This window comes from Danio rerio, chromosome 24 (genome assembly GCF_049306965.1).
Source record: "Danio rerio strain Tuebingen ecotype United States chromosome 24, GRCz12tu, whole genome shotgun sequence".
Lineage (NCBI taxonomy): Eukaryota > Metazoa > Chordata > Actinopteri > Cypriniformes > Danionidae > Danio > Danio rerio.
Genome location: NC_133199.1, coordinates 9,384,792 through 9,404,109, shown reverse-complemented (window position 1 = coordinate 9,404,109; position 19,318 = coordinate 9,384,792). Strand labels below are relative to the sequence as shown.

General features: G+C 37.2%; 1 protein-coding gene across 23 annotated transcripts in view; it reads right to left on the bottom strand.

The window, feature by feature from the left end:
- The window catches only part of dlgap1b (discs, large (Drosophila) homolog-associated protein 1b), a 235,535-nt gene extending 217,172 nt beyond the window's left edge, over positions 1-18,363 (bottom strand). For all 23 annotated transcript variants that reach the window (XR_012399713.1, XM_073941562.1, XM_073941556.1 and 20 more), the window contains exon 1: positions 18,156-18,363. The gene's annotated coding sequence lies outside the window, so the exon portion shown is untranslated. The remainder of the gene's footprint in view (positions 1-18,155) is intronic.
- Between the last annotated feature and the right edge of the window lie 955 nt (positions 18,364-19,318).

Below are 19,318 nucleotides of genomic sequence, written 5' to 3'. Positions count from 1 at the left end.
GTGATTGTCTTTAAAAACATTTGTTGTTGTGCTGGTTGAAAGTCTCTTCAAAGTCTAATAGTAATGATTAAAGTAAATGATCTAAATGTATTTATATGTATTTTTTTATATGTTGGGTAAGGCATAAAACAAAAAAAATGTTCATCCAATTAAATAAAGCCGGACCGACATTTCTCATTATTCCGATAATTCCATAATTCCCAATCAGTCTGTCAGCAAATGTACATTTGAACAACTGCGCAACTTAGCTTAACGCAAAGCTGATGTAACGTTAGATGTTGTTGTTACAACGGGGTTATATCTTCACAGAAGTGTTGTTCAGCCACTAAAATCTTCCGATGAAAGATTGACAAGACTATTTTCAGTTTCATAAGAGACCTTTTACAGCTTCAGTGATGTAGATTTTAATTAGTTTAACAACAAAACACAAGTAAATACCGCTATTCCGCCTAGTCTCTCCCTATGTTTACCATGCAAATCTAAATATTTGCTTTGAAATAGCATGTCAGTTTGGCTTGCATGCTGCCCGACAAGCACAAGTCACTTTTAACACATGAGAGAGGGTTCTTTTGTTGTGCTCGTGTTTAAGGAGGCGTGGCTCTAGACGGCAGGGGAGGGACTGTGATTCAGAGATTTATGCTAAGCTGTTAGCATTGTGGAAGATCACCTACTGCACCTTTAAGCCTATTATTAAAAAACCACAACTGAAAAAGCATTGCACCATTGACTTTAGACCACTTTTAGTTGCTCAATTGCATGGTCTATTTCAGTTGCCCCAAAATATCAACATGCCAACAAATACATTTGTAATTTAAACAACATGAATATGATACCTGCCCTGGGCTGAAACTAGCAAAAAAACAAACAAACACTTGCGTCGTGCCTAGTGCCACATTGCGCCAGATGTATGATAGGCAACATAATGACACATACATGACATGCGTTCACACGTGTAAGTGTATCACACATGACACACTTATTGTATCAAAGTTGTTTCTGTCCTGTTTCACACATAACACACAACCTGCTGTAATGTGCCTGTCTAGAGATAAATGCATTAAAAGCCTGTGGTTCTTCCAGGGCAACAGAAAAATGAGTGAGGGAAGAAGAGCACCTCCACTTTATCAATTATTAATTTATCTTATTTCATATATCTCACATGAACTGTACTTTTCAGCTTCCTGCAGAGAACCCCCCACCTCAATAGATTGTGGAATAAAGCACAATGTCGACTCACAAACATACTGCCGCCAATTTTCTGGAATTCAAATGAACATCGATTGTGCAGCTTGACAATACTGCTTCTCTCTCATCCAGTTGAGCTGAGGCAAGCAGACACTGCTGACTGTTCAGCTGGACTAAAATAACTTTTCAGCTCATCAGCATCTGTATGTCATCTTTAATATGCTGTCACTTCCCTCTTTTACCTGATTGAACAATACTGTCTAGTCTGCCTTTTTGTACTGGATGCGGCCAGTTTCTGCACATTTTCGTTGGCTGTGTGAGGTAACCGTGTCCTTTTACATCATGGATTATGATTGCACATACAGTTGAAGTCAGAATTATTAGCCCGCCTCAATTATTAGCCCCTCTGTTTATTTTTCCCCTAATTTCCGTTTAACTGAGAAAAGATTTTTTCAACTCATTTCTAAACATTATAGTTTTAATAACTCATTTCTAATAATGGATTTATTTTATCTTTGCCATGATGACAGTAAACAATATTTGACTAGATATTTTTCAAGACACTTCTATACAGCTTACTGACATTTAAAGGCTTAACTAGGTTAATTAGGTTAGCGAGGCAGGTTAGTGTAATTAGGCAAGTTATTGTATAACAGTGATTCGTTCTGTAGACTATCGAAAAAAAATTAGCTTAAAGGGGCTAATAATTTTGTCCCTAAAATGGTGTTTAAAAATGTATTTTTTATTCTAGCTGAAATAAAACAAATAAGACTTTTTTGAGAGGAAAAATATTATCAGACATACTGTGAAAATTTCCTTGCTCTGTTAAACATCATTTGGAAAATATTTAAAAAAGAAGAAAAAAAAATTATGGGGGCAAATAATTCAGACTTTAACTGTGTATTTGTATCTGAGTGACACTGATTACGTTGACATGAACGATAGTAATCAAATTATTTGCCTTAATTAGAACGAGAAAATATTGTGATTAAGGCGTTTACATGAGCTGCTTTTTGAATGTTCCTTTAAGGATCCCATTTTACATATTCTAGCACATAATTCTATTAACATCATTGTGTCGCCACGCTATTCACGTTTCCTCAGAAGTGTTATGTAATTTTGGGTGTTTCGTTTTTGATTTGTTGACTTTAGGTAATGTTTTATAAACAAATTTCGGGAGGAGCACGATCAGTCTTGGACGAGACTAATTCATCACACACACAATCATTCTATTATCCAATCAGCTCAAGAGCAAACCTCTATAAATAGTCAAACACGCCATTCCTCAGTTTTCTCTTGACTTCAGCGTCCCTCCACCACCCCAACTCCACACTATTAAACCAGATACCTATTTAAATCTGAGAGGGGAGCATTCTGGAACCGTGCGCTCAGACCCTATCTCTTTTTATCCTGATAAGGGGAATAACACGAGTTAGAGTGCCTTCCCGAGCTCAGAGCCCTTTCCCCGGACAGCACACCAAATACGCATATTCTATTCTGTCAAATATCTGTGAGTGTGAACTCATGAACTGTAGTTTGGCAGTTTCACTTCCATTCAGGAACATTTCATGCATGCCCCTTGTGACAAACTGCAGTGTTGGATGCGAGTATGAAGTAAAGACTGATGTTTTAATGGAATTAGATACCTTACACCATCTTTGAAATAACTGCATTTCGCAGTGCAAGTGTCTATGGTCATTTACTGACTTGGCAGGTGAAGAGAATAGTGTCAAACAGGTGTGTATAGACTATCCTGCCACAAAATGTGGTAAAAATCCTACATGACGGTAAAAGTTTAAATTTCAGGTCTTTACATGACTTTACTAAGCTTCAATACTGTGGCTAAAATCGGTATACTCCACATGTGTTAATACAATTATGGTTTAGTTGGATTATGTCTTTAACATGTAGTTAACATGGTAGACTCTTAATCATTGGATTGTTTTAGTTATAATAAAATCTAGATATCGCATGTCGTATATGAGAAAAAAAAAAACCTCCGCATTCTCTGTAACTTAAATGCACTGGGTAGGTAGCGTCACAAAGCCATGTGTGTATATAGACTATCCCGTCACAAAATGCGGCGAAATTAAACACGATGTTAATAGTTTGATAGCGGTGTTTACATGTTTACACTCGAAGAGCAGCATTTACAGCAGATGTTTCAGACCATAATACTCTAGTGATATTACCGTACTGTAAACCTAGTTGTCACCGACTCGGTCCCAGTCATTCCCCTCGCTGGCCAGCAGAGGCCGCCATCTCCGGACTTCTAGCATTACATCATCCATACACGCTGATTGTGCATACACCTGTTCTGAATCAAGCTAACGACCCACGTACCCTTTATAAGCCAGCTCCAAACACTCAGTCAGTGCGAAGTCTTGATTAGCCCCGGGCAGCATTACTGAGCGTTATTCCCTGGCTGATTCTTCGTGCATTACTCCAGCCTGTTTTCTGACTCTGCTTCGCCTTCTGCCTGCCCACGACCCACGCTTGATACACGGACTCTGATACTCGCTACCTGCCCACGACCCACGCCTGATACACGGACTCTGATACTTGCAGCCTGCCTACGACCCATGCCTGGTAAAACCCTCTGTGTCTGTTCATTGCCAGTCTTGATACTTCATAGACTGTTGTGGATGTGTGTTTGCACTTTAGTGCATACTGTGTGTTTGAGTGAAAGCTTGACTAATAAATACTGCATAATGGATCCCTCCGTGTCAGTCTCCTTGTTACACTAGTAACTTAGAAACCATTTTGACTAAGGTCTGTCTTTAAAAACTGGAAGAGTACTGCTGACGATATGAACGAACTTTGCCATGTGAATGAACAAACAAAGGGCACTAATCACACACATATACCAAATCTGTAGAGACAGGACAATCAACAGCACGTCAACAGGAATCGTGTCTTTTTTAAAAGGAGACGAGCAGCAAATCCGGATTTCACCGTTTACAGAAGCGAAAAGCTCTCGGGTAAAAAATGTTCCGTACAAACATATTTCTGCCGCTGTAGTCCACACGTGAGTCCAGCTGCGCTCTCATGGTGGATAAATGAAAACAAAACCTTCGTTGCAGCACATTTAAAAATGCAATACTGACAACCACTGTCTCGAAACAGTTCTTGTTTTTCTTTCACTTGTTTTGGCAACACAAAGTGGCATCTCTCTGCCGTCTGAACACTGTATCAGGTAAAAACAGTCTTCGAAGCTATCATGCATGTTAATGAGGTTGCACCGCATGCAAAAAGAGCGCACTGATTGAGCCAAATCTTACTCATGAATTAATGCAGCACACTCAGAGACATCATGATGTACTCCCAGGTACAGACAGCCAGTCTACACGCTGGAATACACGCAAGGACCTAATCGGCTTGTCGCAGCTTCAAAAATTAAAATTAATTTGCTCGAAATAACGCAAAAACAACCAATTTTACTTTTTTAAGTCCTAAAACTGTTTATAGCAGCATGGGACACATATATTACTGTCAACAGCTCAAAAATGTGTTTTAGTGGTTCATGACCCTATAATGATTTTCGGCTATAAACGACGACAATCGCAGAGTAAAGTGAAGAGCGGTGAGGAGGGTGGGGGTATGGGGAGATTTGGGTTTAGATCACAGATTAAAGGCTGATTTATACTTCTGCGTCAAACGCTGACGTGCACCTCTCAAAAAATGTAACTACACGTGGCAACGACGCCTAGCGCAAGCTCTGTGATTGGTCGGCTTGGTAGCACTGACGAGTCTGGGTGGGACCGAGAGCCGCATGAATGGTGCGAGCCTGATGGAGCGATTGTTTACAAGTGTGGAGTCCCGTGAAGGAGCTCCGGATGGAAAGTTTTGTTTTGTGTTTACCTCATAGTTAAAGTTGTTGAACGTCCGCCGGTTCATGCCTCAAAATGAGCGAGTTTGAGTCACCTGTACATCCCGGAAGTGTTCAGGAAAACAAAACAGCAGCGAAGAAACTCGACACAGAGGAACATTTACACCTCACTGCCAACTAGCCTTTCGGAAGTGTTAATGCAGACCAACAGAGACAACGCGCAGAAGTATAAATGCACAGCTACGCGCATTGCATGCGCCGTGGGTTACGCCGGTCACTTCACGCAGAAGTATAAACCAGGCTTAAAGTGAAGAGCGTGGGGTGGGAGGTGGTTTGAGGGATTGGAGCGGGCCCTGGGGCCCTTCTAAATGTATGGGCCACAGACATAATGTTACATACAGTTTAATGTATATTATGCCAAATACAAACTGAATTTTTAGAAAGTTCCTGAGGGGACCGGTCTAACCTGAGCTCTGCTGCGTCACATGCATATTTCATCCCTGTTCTTTCTCCTCAGTCATTTCCCATCACCTTTCACTTTCCTGTCTAATAAAAGTCCAAAAAAGGTGATTCTAATTCACATCAGTGAGCTCCTGGACTCAGCATTCAAAGCCTCACTTGTCCTTTATTCCACCTTTTTCAAATTCACCTCCATCATTCTGAAATAAGAGACTGATGGCTGCTCAGATGGCCTCCCTTGGGCAGCTCCTCTCCTCAGCTTCAAGAGCAGCAGAAGACAATACAGAAAAGGAAAAAAACTAACAGAGGTTACTGGCTGCCGGTGTCACAGCTGAAATCTATTTCTCCTCTGTAATAAAGGGCTCTAGACTTCTAATACCAAACTGTGCTGAAAAGGATGATTAGGGCGCAAATTTACCACCCCATAGGCTTGAAGTGCACACAGATGATAAAATGGCCTGACATCTGATTTGAAGAGTACACTACAATGTAGAAGAGACTGTATGAGATCCGCCCTGAGGCCTGGGCTATGCAGGGAATAAAGTACAGTAGCAGCTATCAGTGTAGCCGCAGGCACTGTGAAGATCAAGAACAATCACTAGATACAAGACACAGGACTACACGCATACAGTTAGGATTTTTCAATAGTATGGAAGCCTACTTTTTTACTTGAACAAATAACATAAACATATACAAATAAAATGTATGTTTTTAGTAAGTACTAAAGTAAGTACATTTTACACACACTTTAAAAAATAAAAAAAACTTTAACTCAAAATCAATGTTTTTCCAAAACAGTATAGTGTGTAGTTACCACATGTGGACCATTAACTGTTAAAGAAATGGCCTTTTTTTTTGGGGATATAAGCTCATATTATTAGTTCCGACCCTTCTTATCTGAAAATGCAGCTCAACTCCTTGTTCAAGCTCTTGTTCTCTCCAAACTGGATTACTGCAACTCTCTACTAGCTGGGCTTCCAGCTAACTCTATCAAGCCTCATCAACTGCTCCAGAACGCAGCAGCACGAGTGGTCTTCAATGAACCTAAACGAGCACATGTCACTCTGCTGCTAGTCCGTTTGCACTGGCTGCCAGTTGCTGCTCGCATCAAATTCAAAGCTCTGATGTTTGCCTACAAAGTGACTTCTGGCCTTGCTCCTTCTTATCTGCTCTCACTTCTGCAGATCTATGTGCCCTCCAGAAACTTGCGTTCTGTGAATGAACGTCGCCTCGTGGTTCCATCCCAAAGAGGGAAGAAATCACTTTCGCGAACGCTCACGCTTAATCTGCCCAGTTAGTGGAATGAACTCCCTAACTGCATCAGAACAGCAGAGTCACTCGCTATTTTCAAGAAACGACTAAAAACTCAACTAGTCTCCACTTCACTTCCTAATCTGCAATTGCCTCTCTGGATATCACACTAACTGTACCCAAAAAAAAAAAAAAATACTAATACTACTAATACTTTCCTTCTTAGACTTTACAGACCTGAAACCTGCCTATGGCACTTATTCATTGTTGCTCTTACAGTTGTGTAAATTGCTTCCTTGTCCTCATTTGTAAGTTGCTTTGGATAAAAGCGTCTACTAAATGACTAAATGTAAATACATCTCCCAAAAAGTTAAACAGTTAAGTTTTACCATTTTTAATCCATTCGGCCAGGACTGCCAATTTTTGGATTTAGCTTGGTAAAAGAATTTATATATAACTTATAGAGGTGTGAACCTATACTGGTCTCACGGTTCGGTTCAGTTACGATTATCATGCCATCGATTCAGTTAAATTCGATATCTCGGTGCATTGACGATGCTTTCCATACGCAGTGTTATATTTTGGTAGGTGGCTATAACAAGCTGTCTGTATAAACACACACACACATAGACACACAGCATCGCGCTGTCTCTCATTCACACACATACACAAACATAGACAGCACCAAACAAACACACTGCTTAATTGCTGGATTATCAGAATGAACCACCAATCTGATCCATTCTTCTATTAGACCAGGTACATATATATGTGACACATAGCTCACTTATACCAAAACACCATGGATTACCTGCAAAACACAGTGTCCTGCTCAAAATCCTAATAGGTCATCTCTCAAAATTTAATTTCTGTATCCATGAACATGTCAGTGCCATCAGAACGGCAGGTCCTTGTGTCATTGTGCATTGATAAGACAGTCAGTTTACTTAGTCATGATGTCAGTATAACGGAGGGGTATTCTGATGTAAACTATGTCTTTTTTTGCTGTTTGTACTGTAATTTCTTGACAAATCATGTCATTGTGATGCAGAAAGGAAAAGACAGCACAGCACTGCACCGAGAAGGAACAAAACAAAACTAGAAATGTGAACATTAGACAATTTTCGGTAACTCTTTAGAACTGTCCCTTATTATAACTAGTTAATGAGTTATAAATGACTTGTTAAATAAAAGTTAATAGTTTGTTAATTATTTATAACTGTGCCTTATGGATAGCCAATGGATAACTTACAAGCTGTTAGTTAACAAGTTCTAAATGACTTGTTAACTGTATTTTAATGATTTATAACTACCTAATAAATTAGTTATAGATCATGAACAAGCTGTTAGTAAAATACTTACTAAAGGCTTGTTGAGTATCAGTTAATAGTTTGTGTATGTTATTGGGATGTTATTCTAAAGTCGCAACTATTCTTCATTGATTAAGTTAGTAAATGAGGAATAGTTGCAACTAGAATAACGTCCCAATAACATACATAAGTTAATAACTAACACTTAACTAATATAATAACTCACACTATACAGATCGGTTGTTTAGTTTGTTAACAATCTACTAATACCAGTGAAACTTTGTAGAACAGCAAATGGATTGAACAAGTTCAAGCTACAGACATTTGATGTGATATTTAAATATAAAAGTTTTGTACCTTAACCTTGTTCCACTCATAGGCTTTTCTGTGTGCTGTATTTACCAAAGAAACTCCACAGATGAAATGTTGAACATTGTGTTAAATGTATAGAGACACACATACTGAGCCATCACATGGCTGAACAGCAGTATACAACAGAGAACAAACCCATGAGGTTTGGATACTTTTTGTACTAAACATAAAAACAAAATAAAATAAAAAAAGTCTTTTATTAGAAAAGTTCTACAAAAGTTTCACTAGTATTAGTAGATGGTTAAACTACTGTATGAGCAGCTGCTCTGTAAAGTGTGAGTTAATATATTAGTTAAGTGTTAGTTATTAGCTTATGTATGTTATTGGGTTGTTATTCTAAAATTGCAACTATTCCTAATTTACTAACAGTTAAGAAATGAAGAATAGTTGCAACTAGAACATCCCAATAACATACACAAACTATTAACTGATACTTAACAAGTCTTTAGTAAGTATTTTACTAGCAGTTTTCTCATGATCTATTACTAATTCATTAGGTAGTTTTAAATCATTAAAATACATTTAACAAGTCATTTATAACTTGTTAACTAACAGCTTGTAAGTGATTTTTTTACTGGTTATCTATAAGGAACATATATAAATAATTAACAAACTATCCGCTTGTTAAGTGGTGACGTGTTTGTGACGGATGTAATACTGTTTCCGGGTCCAAGCCGCCATTCATTTGAGTGGAGAAATCATTCGTTTATGATCACGTTTTATTCCTATCACACATTAAAGATAATTTTATATAAAATCATAGTGTACACAACAATCTCTGGGCTTGCTGCATGTCAAATACAAAAAATTTAACAATTTATAAAAAATTAATCACTTTCTTTGCATCGGATATTAGGCATGGACATATACACTGCGATTGTGATTTTTAAAAGCATTAAATGGCTTTGTAAACGTTTATTATAAGCATATCATGAGTCTCCCCATTCAGTTGAATAGAGCGCTTGAACCTGGAAGCCGCTTCGCGTGACGTCACACTTAAAAAGCGGATTAACTTTTAATTTAACTATTTTTAACCATTTAAGTCATTTATAACTCATTAACTAACAGTTTAATAATCGACTATTAACTAGTTATAACTTATAGTTATTCTAAAGTGTTAATAATAATTTTCTTTGAGATGCACCTTCTTTAGAAAGAGTCAAGATTCACCTGGGAGAAAATTACCAATTGAAGACAGATTTGTTTTTGCCATTGAAAATGCAGGTTTTAATTCGATTGCTCTGCGGTTCATTTGCATTAATGTAAATACTGTCATGCGAAGCCTGGTGCACACCAAATAAGCTGACCCAAAATTCTGTTAAAAGATGGGTATTGGTCATTTTCAAACAAACTCTGGACTAATTGAAACCAGCCAATGATAAGCACAAAATGGAACCAAGACATCTAAAAAAAAGGACATAGTCATTAGATGTAAACCAAAAAAAGTAATCTTAAGTGTTTAAGAATCATGTGGCTCTAGCAGTTGCTGTAGAAAAGATGCTGTTGCATCCATATAAAAAAAAGCATTTCAAAAGGACAAAAAAAATCTTTTTCAAGTTTGGTTTATTATTTAGAGATTCTCATTACTGCCATGTGCCACCATGTGCACCAATCAGAAAAACATTCATTATTGATGTCCTTGCCTCCAGGCAGTTCAGACAGGAAGACAGACAGACAGACCTACAGTATGGGCGCATAGATGGATGGATGGATGGATGGATGGACGGACGGACGGACGGACGGACGGACGGACGGACGGACGGACGGACGGAGGGATGGATGGATGGATGGATGACCAGACAGACAGACAGATCTGTCGATAGATAGATAGATAGATAGATAGATAGATAGATAGATAGATAGATAGATAGATAGATAGATAGATAGATAGATAGATAGATAGATAGATAGATGGATGGATGGATGGATGGATGGATGGATGGATGGATGGATGGATGGATGGATGGATAAGTGGGCGGATGGATAAACAGACAGACTGATAGATCTGTACATAGATGGATGGATGGATGGATGGATGGATGGATGGATGGATGGATGGATATATAGATGATGGATGGATGGATGGATGGATGGATGGATGGATGGATGGATGGATGGATGGATGGATGGATGGATGGATGGATGGATAAACAGACAGTCTGATAGATCTGTAGATAGATGGATGGATGGATGGATGGATGGATGGATGGATGGATGGATGGATAGATAGATAGATAGATAGATAGATAGATAGATAGATAGATAGATAGATAGATAGATAGATAGATAGATAGATAGATAGATAGATAGACTGATGGATGGATGGATGGATGGATGGGTGGATGGATAAACAGACAGACAGACCTGTCGATAGATAGATAGACAGACAGACAGACAGACAGACAGACAAAACAAGCTTGGAGAGATTAGCTCTTGTGTTAAAAATAAAACATTTTAAATATGAAGCATCTTTAGTTTTCTGAGAACATCTTTGGTCCATTTAAATCCCCTGAAGCACAAAGCCCAGAAGCTCTGTGTGTGGCATGAATATGTGAGCACATTACTGATGAACACGCAACACCCCAAACACACATTTATAAAGGCAAAAAAAAAACAACAACAACCATGTCCTCAAACTAGATAGAAGACAACCATTCATGCTGTGCCATAGAATCAACGAACACACAATAAACGTATGCAGTTTAGCGTGAAGTACTTCAAGTCCTAATGCATTCTGCTGAACTGGACTGACCACCAGTCAGCATAAACATGGGCATAAAATGAGACGGGAAATAAAAACTGCTTCATGCTGCTCAGTGTATTTTGTCTGACAGATGAAGGGATGGCCAGCCTGGCAGCTACAGATTGCAAAGAGCCTAGAAATGAAGTATTTGCAGAGGCGTGAGCTGTGGACGTAGAATATCTCTTTCCATCTCGAGCACAAATACACTCACTACCAAAATAGTGGAATTAATGGACTGTTAACAATATAAATGTAACTTCCATTGCCAAAAACCAGCCAGCAGGGTATTGCATGGGTCTTTTTTTTTTACACATGCTGCCTTAACATAAAACTGTAAAACTGCAATGCTTTGTGTGAGGGTTGAGTTTAGGGTTTTGACATAAAATAGATAACATCATTACCTGAGTGTAAAAGCAATAGCATGAGTGAATCAACCACTTATATATTAATTATCTGCCTAGAGCTGAAATGAACTTTTCCGCTAACTGGCCAATTTGGCAGCTCAATTGTCTGTGATTTCTCTATTTTAACAGCTTTTTTGTTTCAATATAGCTCATTCTGAAGTTACTGTTTTCAATTCACAAAGTGATAAGCTTATCCCCTTCATAAAGGAAACTTCAACGTGCGTCTGTAGTAAACAGACTTGGGAGTTTGTTAGACGACCAATCACTCTGAAGAGTAAGAAAGCGGGCCAATGAAATGCCAGTTGAATTGGCTGAGGTTGGCTCCACAGCTGCCATTATCAGTGCTATATCAGTCAGCTGTTGGAGTCAGCTCACCAGAATTGTTGCTTCAGACCGCATCACAAGACTGAAGACACACTATCTGCCAACCTGATTTCAAGTTTACTCACCAGTGCGGGAGAAGACTATCGTTAGCCAACTAAGGTCACAAGTTTTGTCGTTACAAGCATAGTTTGTTGATTTGCCGATTCCCAAATCCATCATTGCAACGAACATTCGCAAACTGTCTCGCAAACTTCTGCGCTTGCAACTACACGTCTGGAGCAGTAGTTAGAAACATAGTTTTTGGCTGTGTTCTATTATCAGTTATCCCCCCATGCCCTATTCATTTAGAAACATTCTAACATTTAAACTCGGAATGATTAAAAATAAAAACGCATTAAAGTCATCTCTCATATGTGTAATTTGCTTTCAAAGTATTTTTACAGTTCCGTTTTAGCGATCTTCCTGTTTACAATTGTGTTCTCTTTGCAGTGCACTTTGAAAACACTGATGTCATTTGGAACACAGCCTCATGGCGAAAGCTATAGGTGAGCTATTATTTAAAAGCGGAATTTGTTTTGTCTCCAAAGCTTATGAAAACAAAAAACATAGCATACGTTAATGCTTATAATTTATAGTGGGTTATTTATTAAGTCTCTGTGCTGTATATGACATGGGCCTGCTGGTTAGAACATTTCTGCAGTGGTTTGCATGTCAAACTGTAAAAGTAGACTTTTTAAAAAATTAAAAATAAGTAAACAATATCTTACATAATAATAATAATAATAATAATAATAATAATAATTATTATTATTATTATTATTATTATATTATTATTATTATTATTATTATTATTATTGTTATTATTAATAATATTAAAGTAGGATTTTTTTCATTTCCTAAAAAATAATAAATATAAAATTTCATTTTTTTAATAAACAGCTTCATTATTTATTTAAATGATTTATATATTATATAAGAATAGGTGTTAGCTTTTGTAAGTGATTTTATGTTAATTTAGAATAGAATATGTAATATTCTTAATGATATTTGTAAAGGAAACATGGGTCCTATATGTGCAATTTACATTTACTTCATACATTTACTTAATATGGAAAAGGTGTGTGTGTGTTTGTGTGTGTGTGTGTGTGTGTGTGTGTGTGTGTGTGTGTGTGTGTGTGTGTCTGTGTGTTTGTGTGTGTGTGTGTGTGCGTGTGTGTGTGTAAAACAATATAATTTGCACAAAGAAATGATGGGGTTCTTCTCAAAAGAAGTAGTTACTCCACCCCGTTTAGACCATCATTATGGGCGTTTTACATTTTAACTAACATGGTTCAAGCGATGGATCTGCAACAGAGAAACTACGGGTTTTGGGAAACACTCGTTACTACATGGTTCTTTTCCCAAACGATGCATCGCACTATGATAGTTCAGTCGTAAGTTAGGCTTGGGAAACGCACCCCAGGTTAGCAGACTGATTGACAAGCTCTAGTAAATTCACTGTAGTAAATTACATATGAAGTCAATGCAAATGTGCAACCATGCAAAATTCTGTGCAAATAAAAGTGGAATGCATATTGCATCTTCCACGCAAATTAAAAAAATATACATATTTTGTGTAAAAAGGCACAAAAGTTGTTGGCATCTACTTGCTTGTAGTGACCGTTTTACCTAAAAGCTGCCTTTTAATGTAGTCAAGCCTGAAATTACTTATACCCCTTTTGACTGAAAATGACACAGGCGATGCAGTGGTGCAGTAGGTAGTGCTGTTGCCTTACAGCAAGATGGTCGCTGGTTCAAGCCTCGGCTGGGTCAGTTGGCGTTTCTGTGGGAAGTTTGCATGTTCTCCCTGCGTTCGCGTGGGTTACTTGAATGGGTATGTGTGGATGTTTCCCAGAGATGGGTTGTAGCTGGAAGGGCATCCGCTGCGTAAAAACATGCTGGATAAGTTAACGATTCATTCCGCTGTGGCGACCCCAGATTAATAAAGGGACTATGCCGAAAAGAAAATAAATGAATGAATGATTAAATGAAAATGACACAGGATTCTCCCAAAATAATAAGACAATAAGATCATGTACATCATGACAGAAAAAAGTCTCAGCTTTTATTTACATTTGAACAAAACTTTAGTTCAGAATTCGCCAGGATGTGAATATTTTCAGGCTTGACTGTATGTTAAAATAAAATGTAGACCGAAGCATGTATTTCCAAGGAGCCTGTGTTGCATTGGACAACGATATCTCACAGAAACGCTTATCACACACCAAAGAGGAAGTCCAAATCCGAATCTAATCATCATAATACACAGGTTCTGATTCATTCATTGAGTAGCATCAAAGAGCTTGAGTCAAGGTATTTTAAAAACAGCAACAAAGAAAGAGAAAGGGCAAACTATACATAATATATTATGTTCAGGTTTTAAGAATGCTGCATTTCACTTAGTACATGACCCACTTTAAGCTTTGCTAGAAGGCCATGACTGATAAGGGCCGGTGGAGGGAATTTGACCTGGACAACGGGGTTACACTTTTCACAAAAAATACTATAGGATTTTAATGACCACAGAGATTCAGATCCTTAGTTGGTCCCACTTTATATTAAGTGTCCTTAACTACTATCTACTTACATCAAAAAATAAATACAATGTACTTACTGTGTTTATAATGTATTTAAGAACACTTTTGGTGCTATTGAGTTGGGATAGAGGTTGGGCAATGGACAAGTTTGGTGGCATGGGTAGGTTTAAGGGTGGGTTAAGTATTAGGGATGGTCAACAGTGTATTTACAAATGTAATTACAAAAGTTAATTACAGATGTAATTACATACATGTATTTAATCAAGCATAAGTACACAGTAAATACATGTAACAAACTATTAATTCCTGTGTAAGTACATATTAGTTAAGGCCACTTAATATAAAGTGGGACCCCTTAGTTTAATACCTCAGCGAAAGGATAGTAATAATATGGAAAAAGCATCATCAAACTAAGGCATTAAGACCCAGCCTGACAAAGCAAGCACCACTAGTAGCCTCAAACCGACCTCTTTCAGCAGCAAACTACTGTATAGTGTTCCCAGGAGGTCTCCAATCCAGGTACTGACCAGGCTCAACTTCAGTGAGCAAATCAGTCCTGGCCAGCAGGGTGATAAAAAAATCAATGGGAAGCTTATTTGATGATAGTGAACATGTGTTCTTGTGCTTCTATTTATATCCTTTAGGACCCTCTCATATATTTTATTCATTTACTTCCTCATTCTTTCAGATCCATTTTCCATAACAACCATCTACAAAGGAAAAGACAACGCTACTCCATAAATCTAATTCCCAATCCACATCTTTAAAGCACTATCGGGTACATTTACACAACATACTTTTTCTTCACTATAAAAAAGGCAAATAGTTGGTGATGTCACTTAAAGGGCACCTATTTTACCCCTTATTCAAGATTTAAGATGAGTCTTTTGTGTCTCCAGAATGTGTCTGTAAAGTTTCAGCACAAAACACCCATCAGATACCTTTCAGAGTATTGGATTTTTTTTTTTTTACTCTGAACACAATGTAGTTGTTTTTGTTGCCTGTGCCTTTAATGCTGGTTCTCCCCGCCCACCGTTCCCCATTTGCCTGTCAGAGTGTGCCTCAATCTCCACCTCGGCTACGTCAGATAAACAACACAGTGACAGACATGAAGGAAGCAGATCTCACAAAACATTAAACAAGAAATACTACAGTAAGAACTTTCCCAATGATTATTTGATGTATTTGTTGTGGAGTTAATTCAAGTCTTTCTGCAATGATGAGTCACACACAATGTTGTCACAAAGTTCATGCACATGCGCACACACACACACACACACACACACACACACACACACAGTGTGCACTTTCAACTTTGCACTGTTTTAGCATGGCAAATGTGACAGGATACATGTTAATATCCACAGCTGTATGGATTTACATATACTGTAAGGATATATATGCTGTGAACACAAAACTAACCACAAGGCTATTGGGGCCGACATGCACTGTTTTAAAAACTTGTAAACTTCATTCTTGATTACATTGGATGATGATTGATGATCACAGAGAGATGAACAGTTAATTTTCCTGGTTGCTTTGCGCACGTCATGTCATGTTGATACAATTATAAGTGTGTGTTACTACATAGACATGTTATTACACAGTTGTCAATCAACTCGGTGGGTGGGGAACAACACTCCTATGTCACATTGCAGTCGACCTTGAAATGGGAGGGATTTGGATCCTATTTTAACATCAGGACATAAAAAAGGGACTTATTGTCTTTATATCATATGTCTGTGGACATGCTACAGGGTGGGCCATTTATATGGATACACCTTAATAAAATGGGAATGGTTGGTGATATTAACGTCCTGTTTGTGGCACATTAGTCTACTGTATGTGAGGGGGCTTGTAAATAACTCATGAAAGATAAAGCTACGTTTAAAACCAAGCACACCATTGTTTTTCTTGTGAAATTCCCAATAAGTTTATTAAGGTGTATCCATATAAATAGCTCACCCTGTATATTTCCACAGTTCTGTCTAAACAGCTTACAAAAGATGATTTATGGAGCCCTTTAAAATAAAATAAAAATTGCATGTGCACATCCACTCCACTCCACTAGTTTTGCTATTTTCATTTTTGTCGTATAAACAAAATTTACCCAAAAACTATATTATAAATTGGCCAAAATGCCTAACAATCAATACTCAGGAAGCCCTATTCACTGCCATACATCTATTGTTTACAATAGTAAAAAAAAAAAAATACATATATATATATATATATATATATATATATATATATATATATATATATATATATATATATATATATATATAAAAAATAAAAAATAAAAACCTTAAAGGGAACGTTCACACAAAAATTTACAATTTACTCACCAATGTTTCCAAATCTTCATGAGTTTCCTAGTTCTGCTGAACACAAAAGAAGATATTTTAAAGAAACTAGTAACCACTGACTTCCATGGTAAGAAAAAACACAATGAAAGTCAAAGGTTACCATTTCAACATGTTCAAAATAATTTCTTTTGTGTTCAAAAATAAATTAAAATTAAGTCAAACAGGTCTGTGACAAGTAAAAGGTGAGTAAATGAATTTCCAGTTTTGAGTGAACTATCCCTTTAAAGAATGTTGACTGATAAGACCGCTTAGGTTTCCAATCTCAGTGAGTTCATGCATGCATATTGCACTTTATATTTTTGTAGCTCCTTCACTTAAACACAAACAAAATTATGCTAAAAAATAAACTCAAACAGGTTTGTGACAATTAAAGGATGAGTAAATGATGACAGAATTTCCAGTTCTGAGTTAGCATTTCAAATAATGTTGTCCTAAACTGATAGGACTGGTTTAGATTTTTAATGTTACTGAGTTTATGCATGGATATTGCAGTTTATGTATTTTTAGTAGCTCCTTCAACTAAATCACAGAAATCAATTCCAAACAAAATTGTAAATTATAAAATCCACAAATCATTAAATGTTGACTTATTGAAATGTTATTTGTGGTTTTTAGATTATAACATTTATGGAAAGGATATTTACTATTTAAGCTTACATGTGAAGTTTTGTCCATTGTTTATTTTTATTTGTTTATTTTTTTGAATATATGAATAACAGAACACATGCAGTTTATTATGCATTCACACACGCATCTCTGCGCATTTACGCGCTACAAAACAATACTACGTTACGTCATAATTGACTTGATTAGATGCAGTTCATGTGTTCTAAACAGGACGATTTATTTACCATGACATGTTATGTTTAGTGCACTCGTATCGATCCGTGCGTAATAACATCCATTTGCCTGTATATGCGTGAACTTGTAAAAGCGTAAATGAAACCCGATCACTTCAAAAGTCAATTGTTGTGTTTATTATAACACATCCATGCTGTTCTACGTCTAAAATTAAACGCCAAGACTCAGGCAGCCTCACAATCAACAGTTCACTGTCGCACCTTATGGTCACTTGAGTGCGGTCCAATTCCCCGCAGCCCTAGGATCGATGGCAGTGACATGTTGAGAATTAAAGCGCTTCCCACAAGATAAAACAGTGAGGGATGAGACAATAACACATAATGACACAACTGACACATGCTTTTAATCTACGTTGTGGAAATCATCCTCGCAGTAGCCTACGTTCAAACCGGCGCGCGAGCCAGGCAAAGCACACACCGCGTCCAACAATTGCACATGAAATTAAGCTGTCAATTACGCGCACGCTTCTTACCTTGAGAGTTTTACGGCGCAGATAAACACAGTTTTCTCGGGGAAACAGATTGTTAAATGCATTTAATCCGTAACCGTGCGGGTTGTGTGGATCTCAGCGGTGGACTCCGTTGGGGTCTTGCAGAGAACGGAATTAAAGCCCTGGTTGCGGTGGGTAGGAGGTCCCCCTGCTGCCGAGTCCTCTCACTGCCGCGCGCGCTTCACCGTCTGCGCGCACAGTCCTGCAGTAGCATCAGCGGCGCGGAGGAAAGAGCCGGACACAGACAAACTGCGGAATGGATTCAGGAGGTCCAGTTGGTCCTGCGCGCAGACTACATTCCCACATTTGTCCTCTCGAGAGACTACAGCGTTTTGAATTATGATAATCTTCCACTATGGTGAAAATAATAGAAAATAAAATATTTCAACCCTCATCCCTCAGTTTGTCTGAATGATCTGTACATTATATTTTCCTCACTAAAGTCACACCTCTCGGTGAAAAAAATAATCAACAAGAGCTTTCACAGCTGTTATAATGTATTTAGTATTCTATTATGTAGTATTTTACTGTGCTGTATAAGCTTCACATAACAGATGATTAATATTGTTAATTACCCAGTTCGAAAGTTTATATATCGTGTTTATATACCGTATTACACGTGTTTTGACCTGAATGACCTACAGTTATTATTATGTTTTGTGAATAAAGATGACATTTATTTTTATATATATATATATATATATATATATATATATATATATATATATATATATATATATATATATATATATATATATATATATATATATATATATATATGTATAATTATTTCCTAATTTTCTATCAAGTCATTCATTTTAAAAATAAATAAATAAATAAATAAACAACTTAAGAAATAAAAAATATGCATATTTTCCTTTGGAAATATTGATAACAGCTTACAATAAGAGTACATGGATAGTGATGTAATAATATGTCAACTAAACATTACTTTATAGGGAAATATATGAGTCAAAGCATGTACTAATCAAGAACTAACATGAGTTCATTTGTGAATATAAAGTGTTATGGAAATATCATTGGACAAAATATCTTTCCAATGTCTAGTCCATTGATTTGTGGCTATCGTTTTCAATAATACTTTGAAATACTTTGAAGTGATATTTCACCCAAAATGATAATGT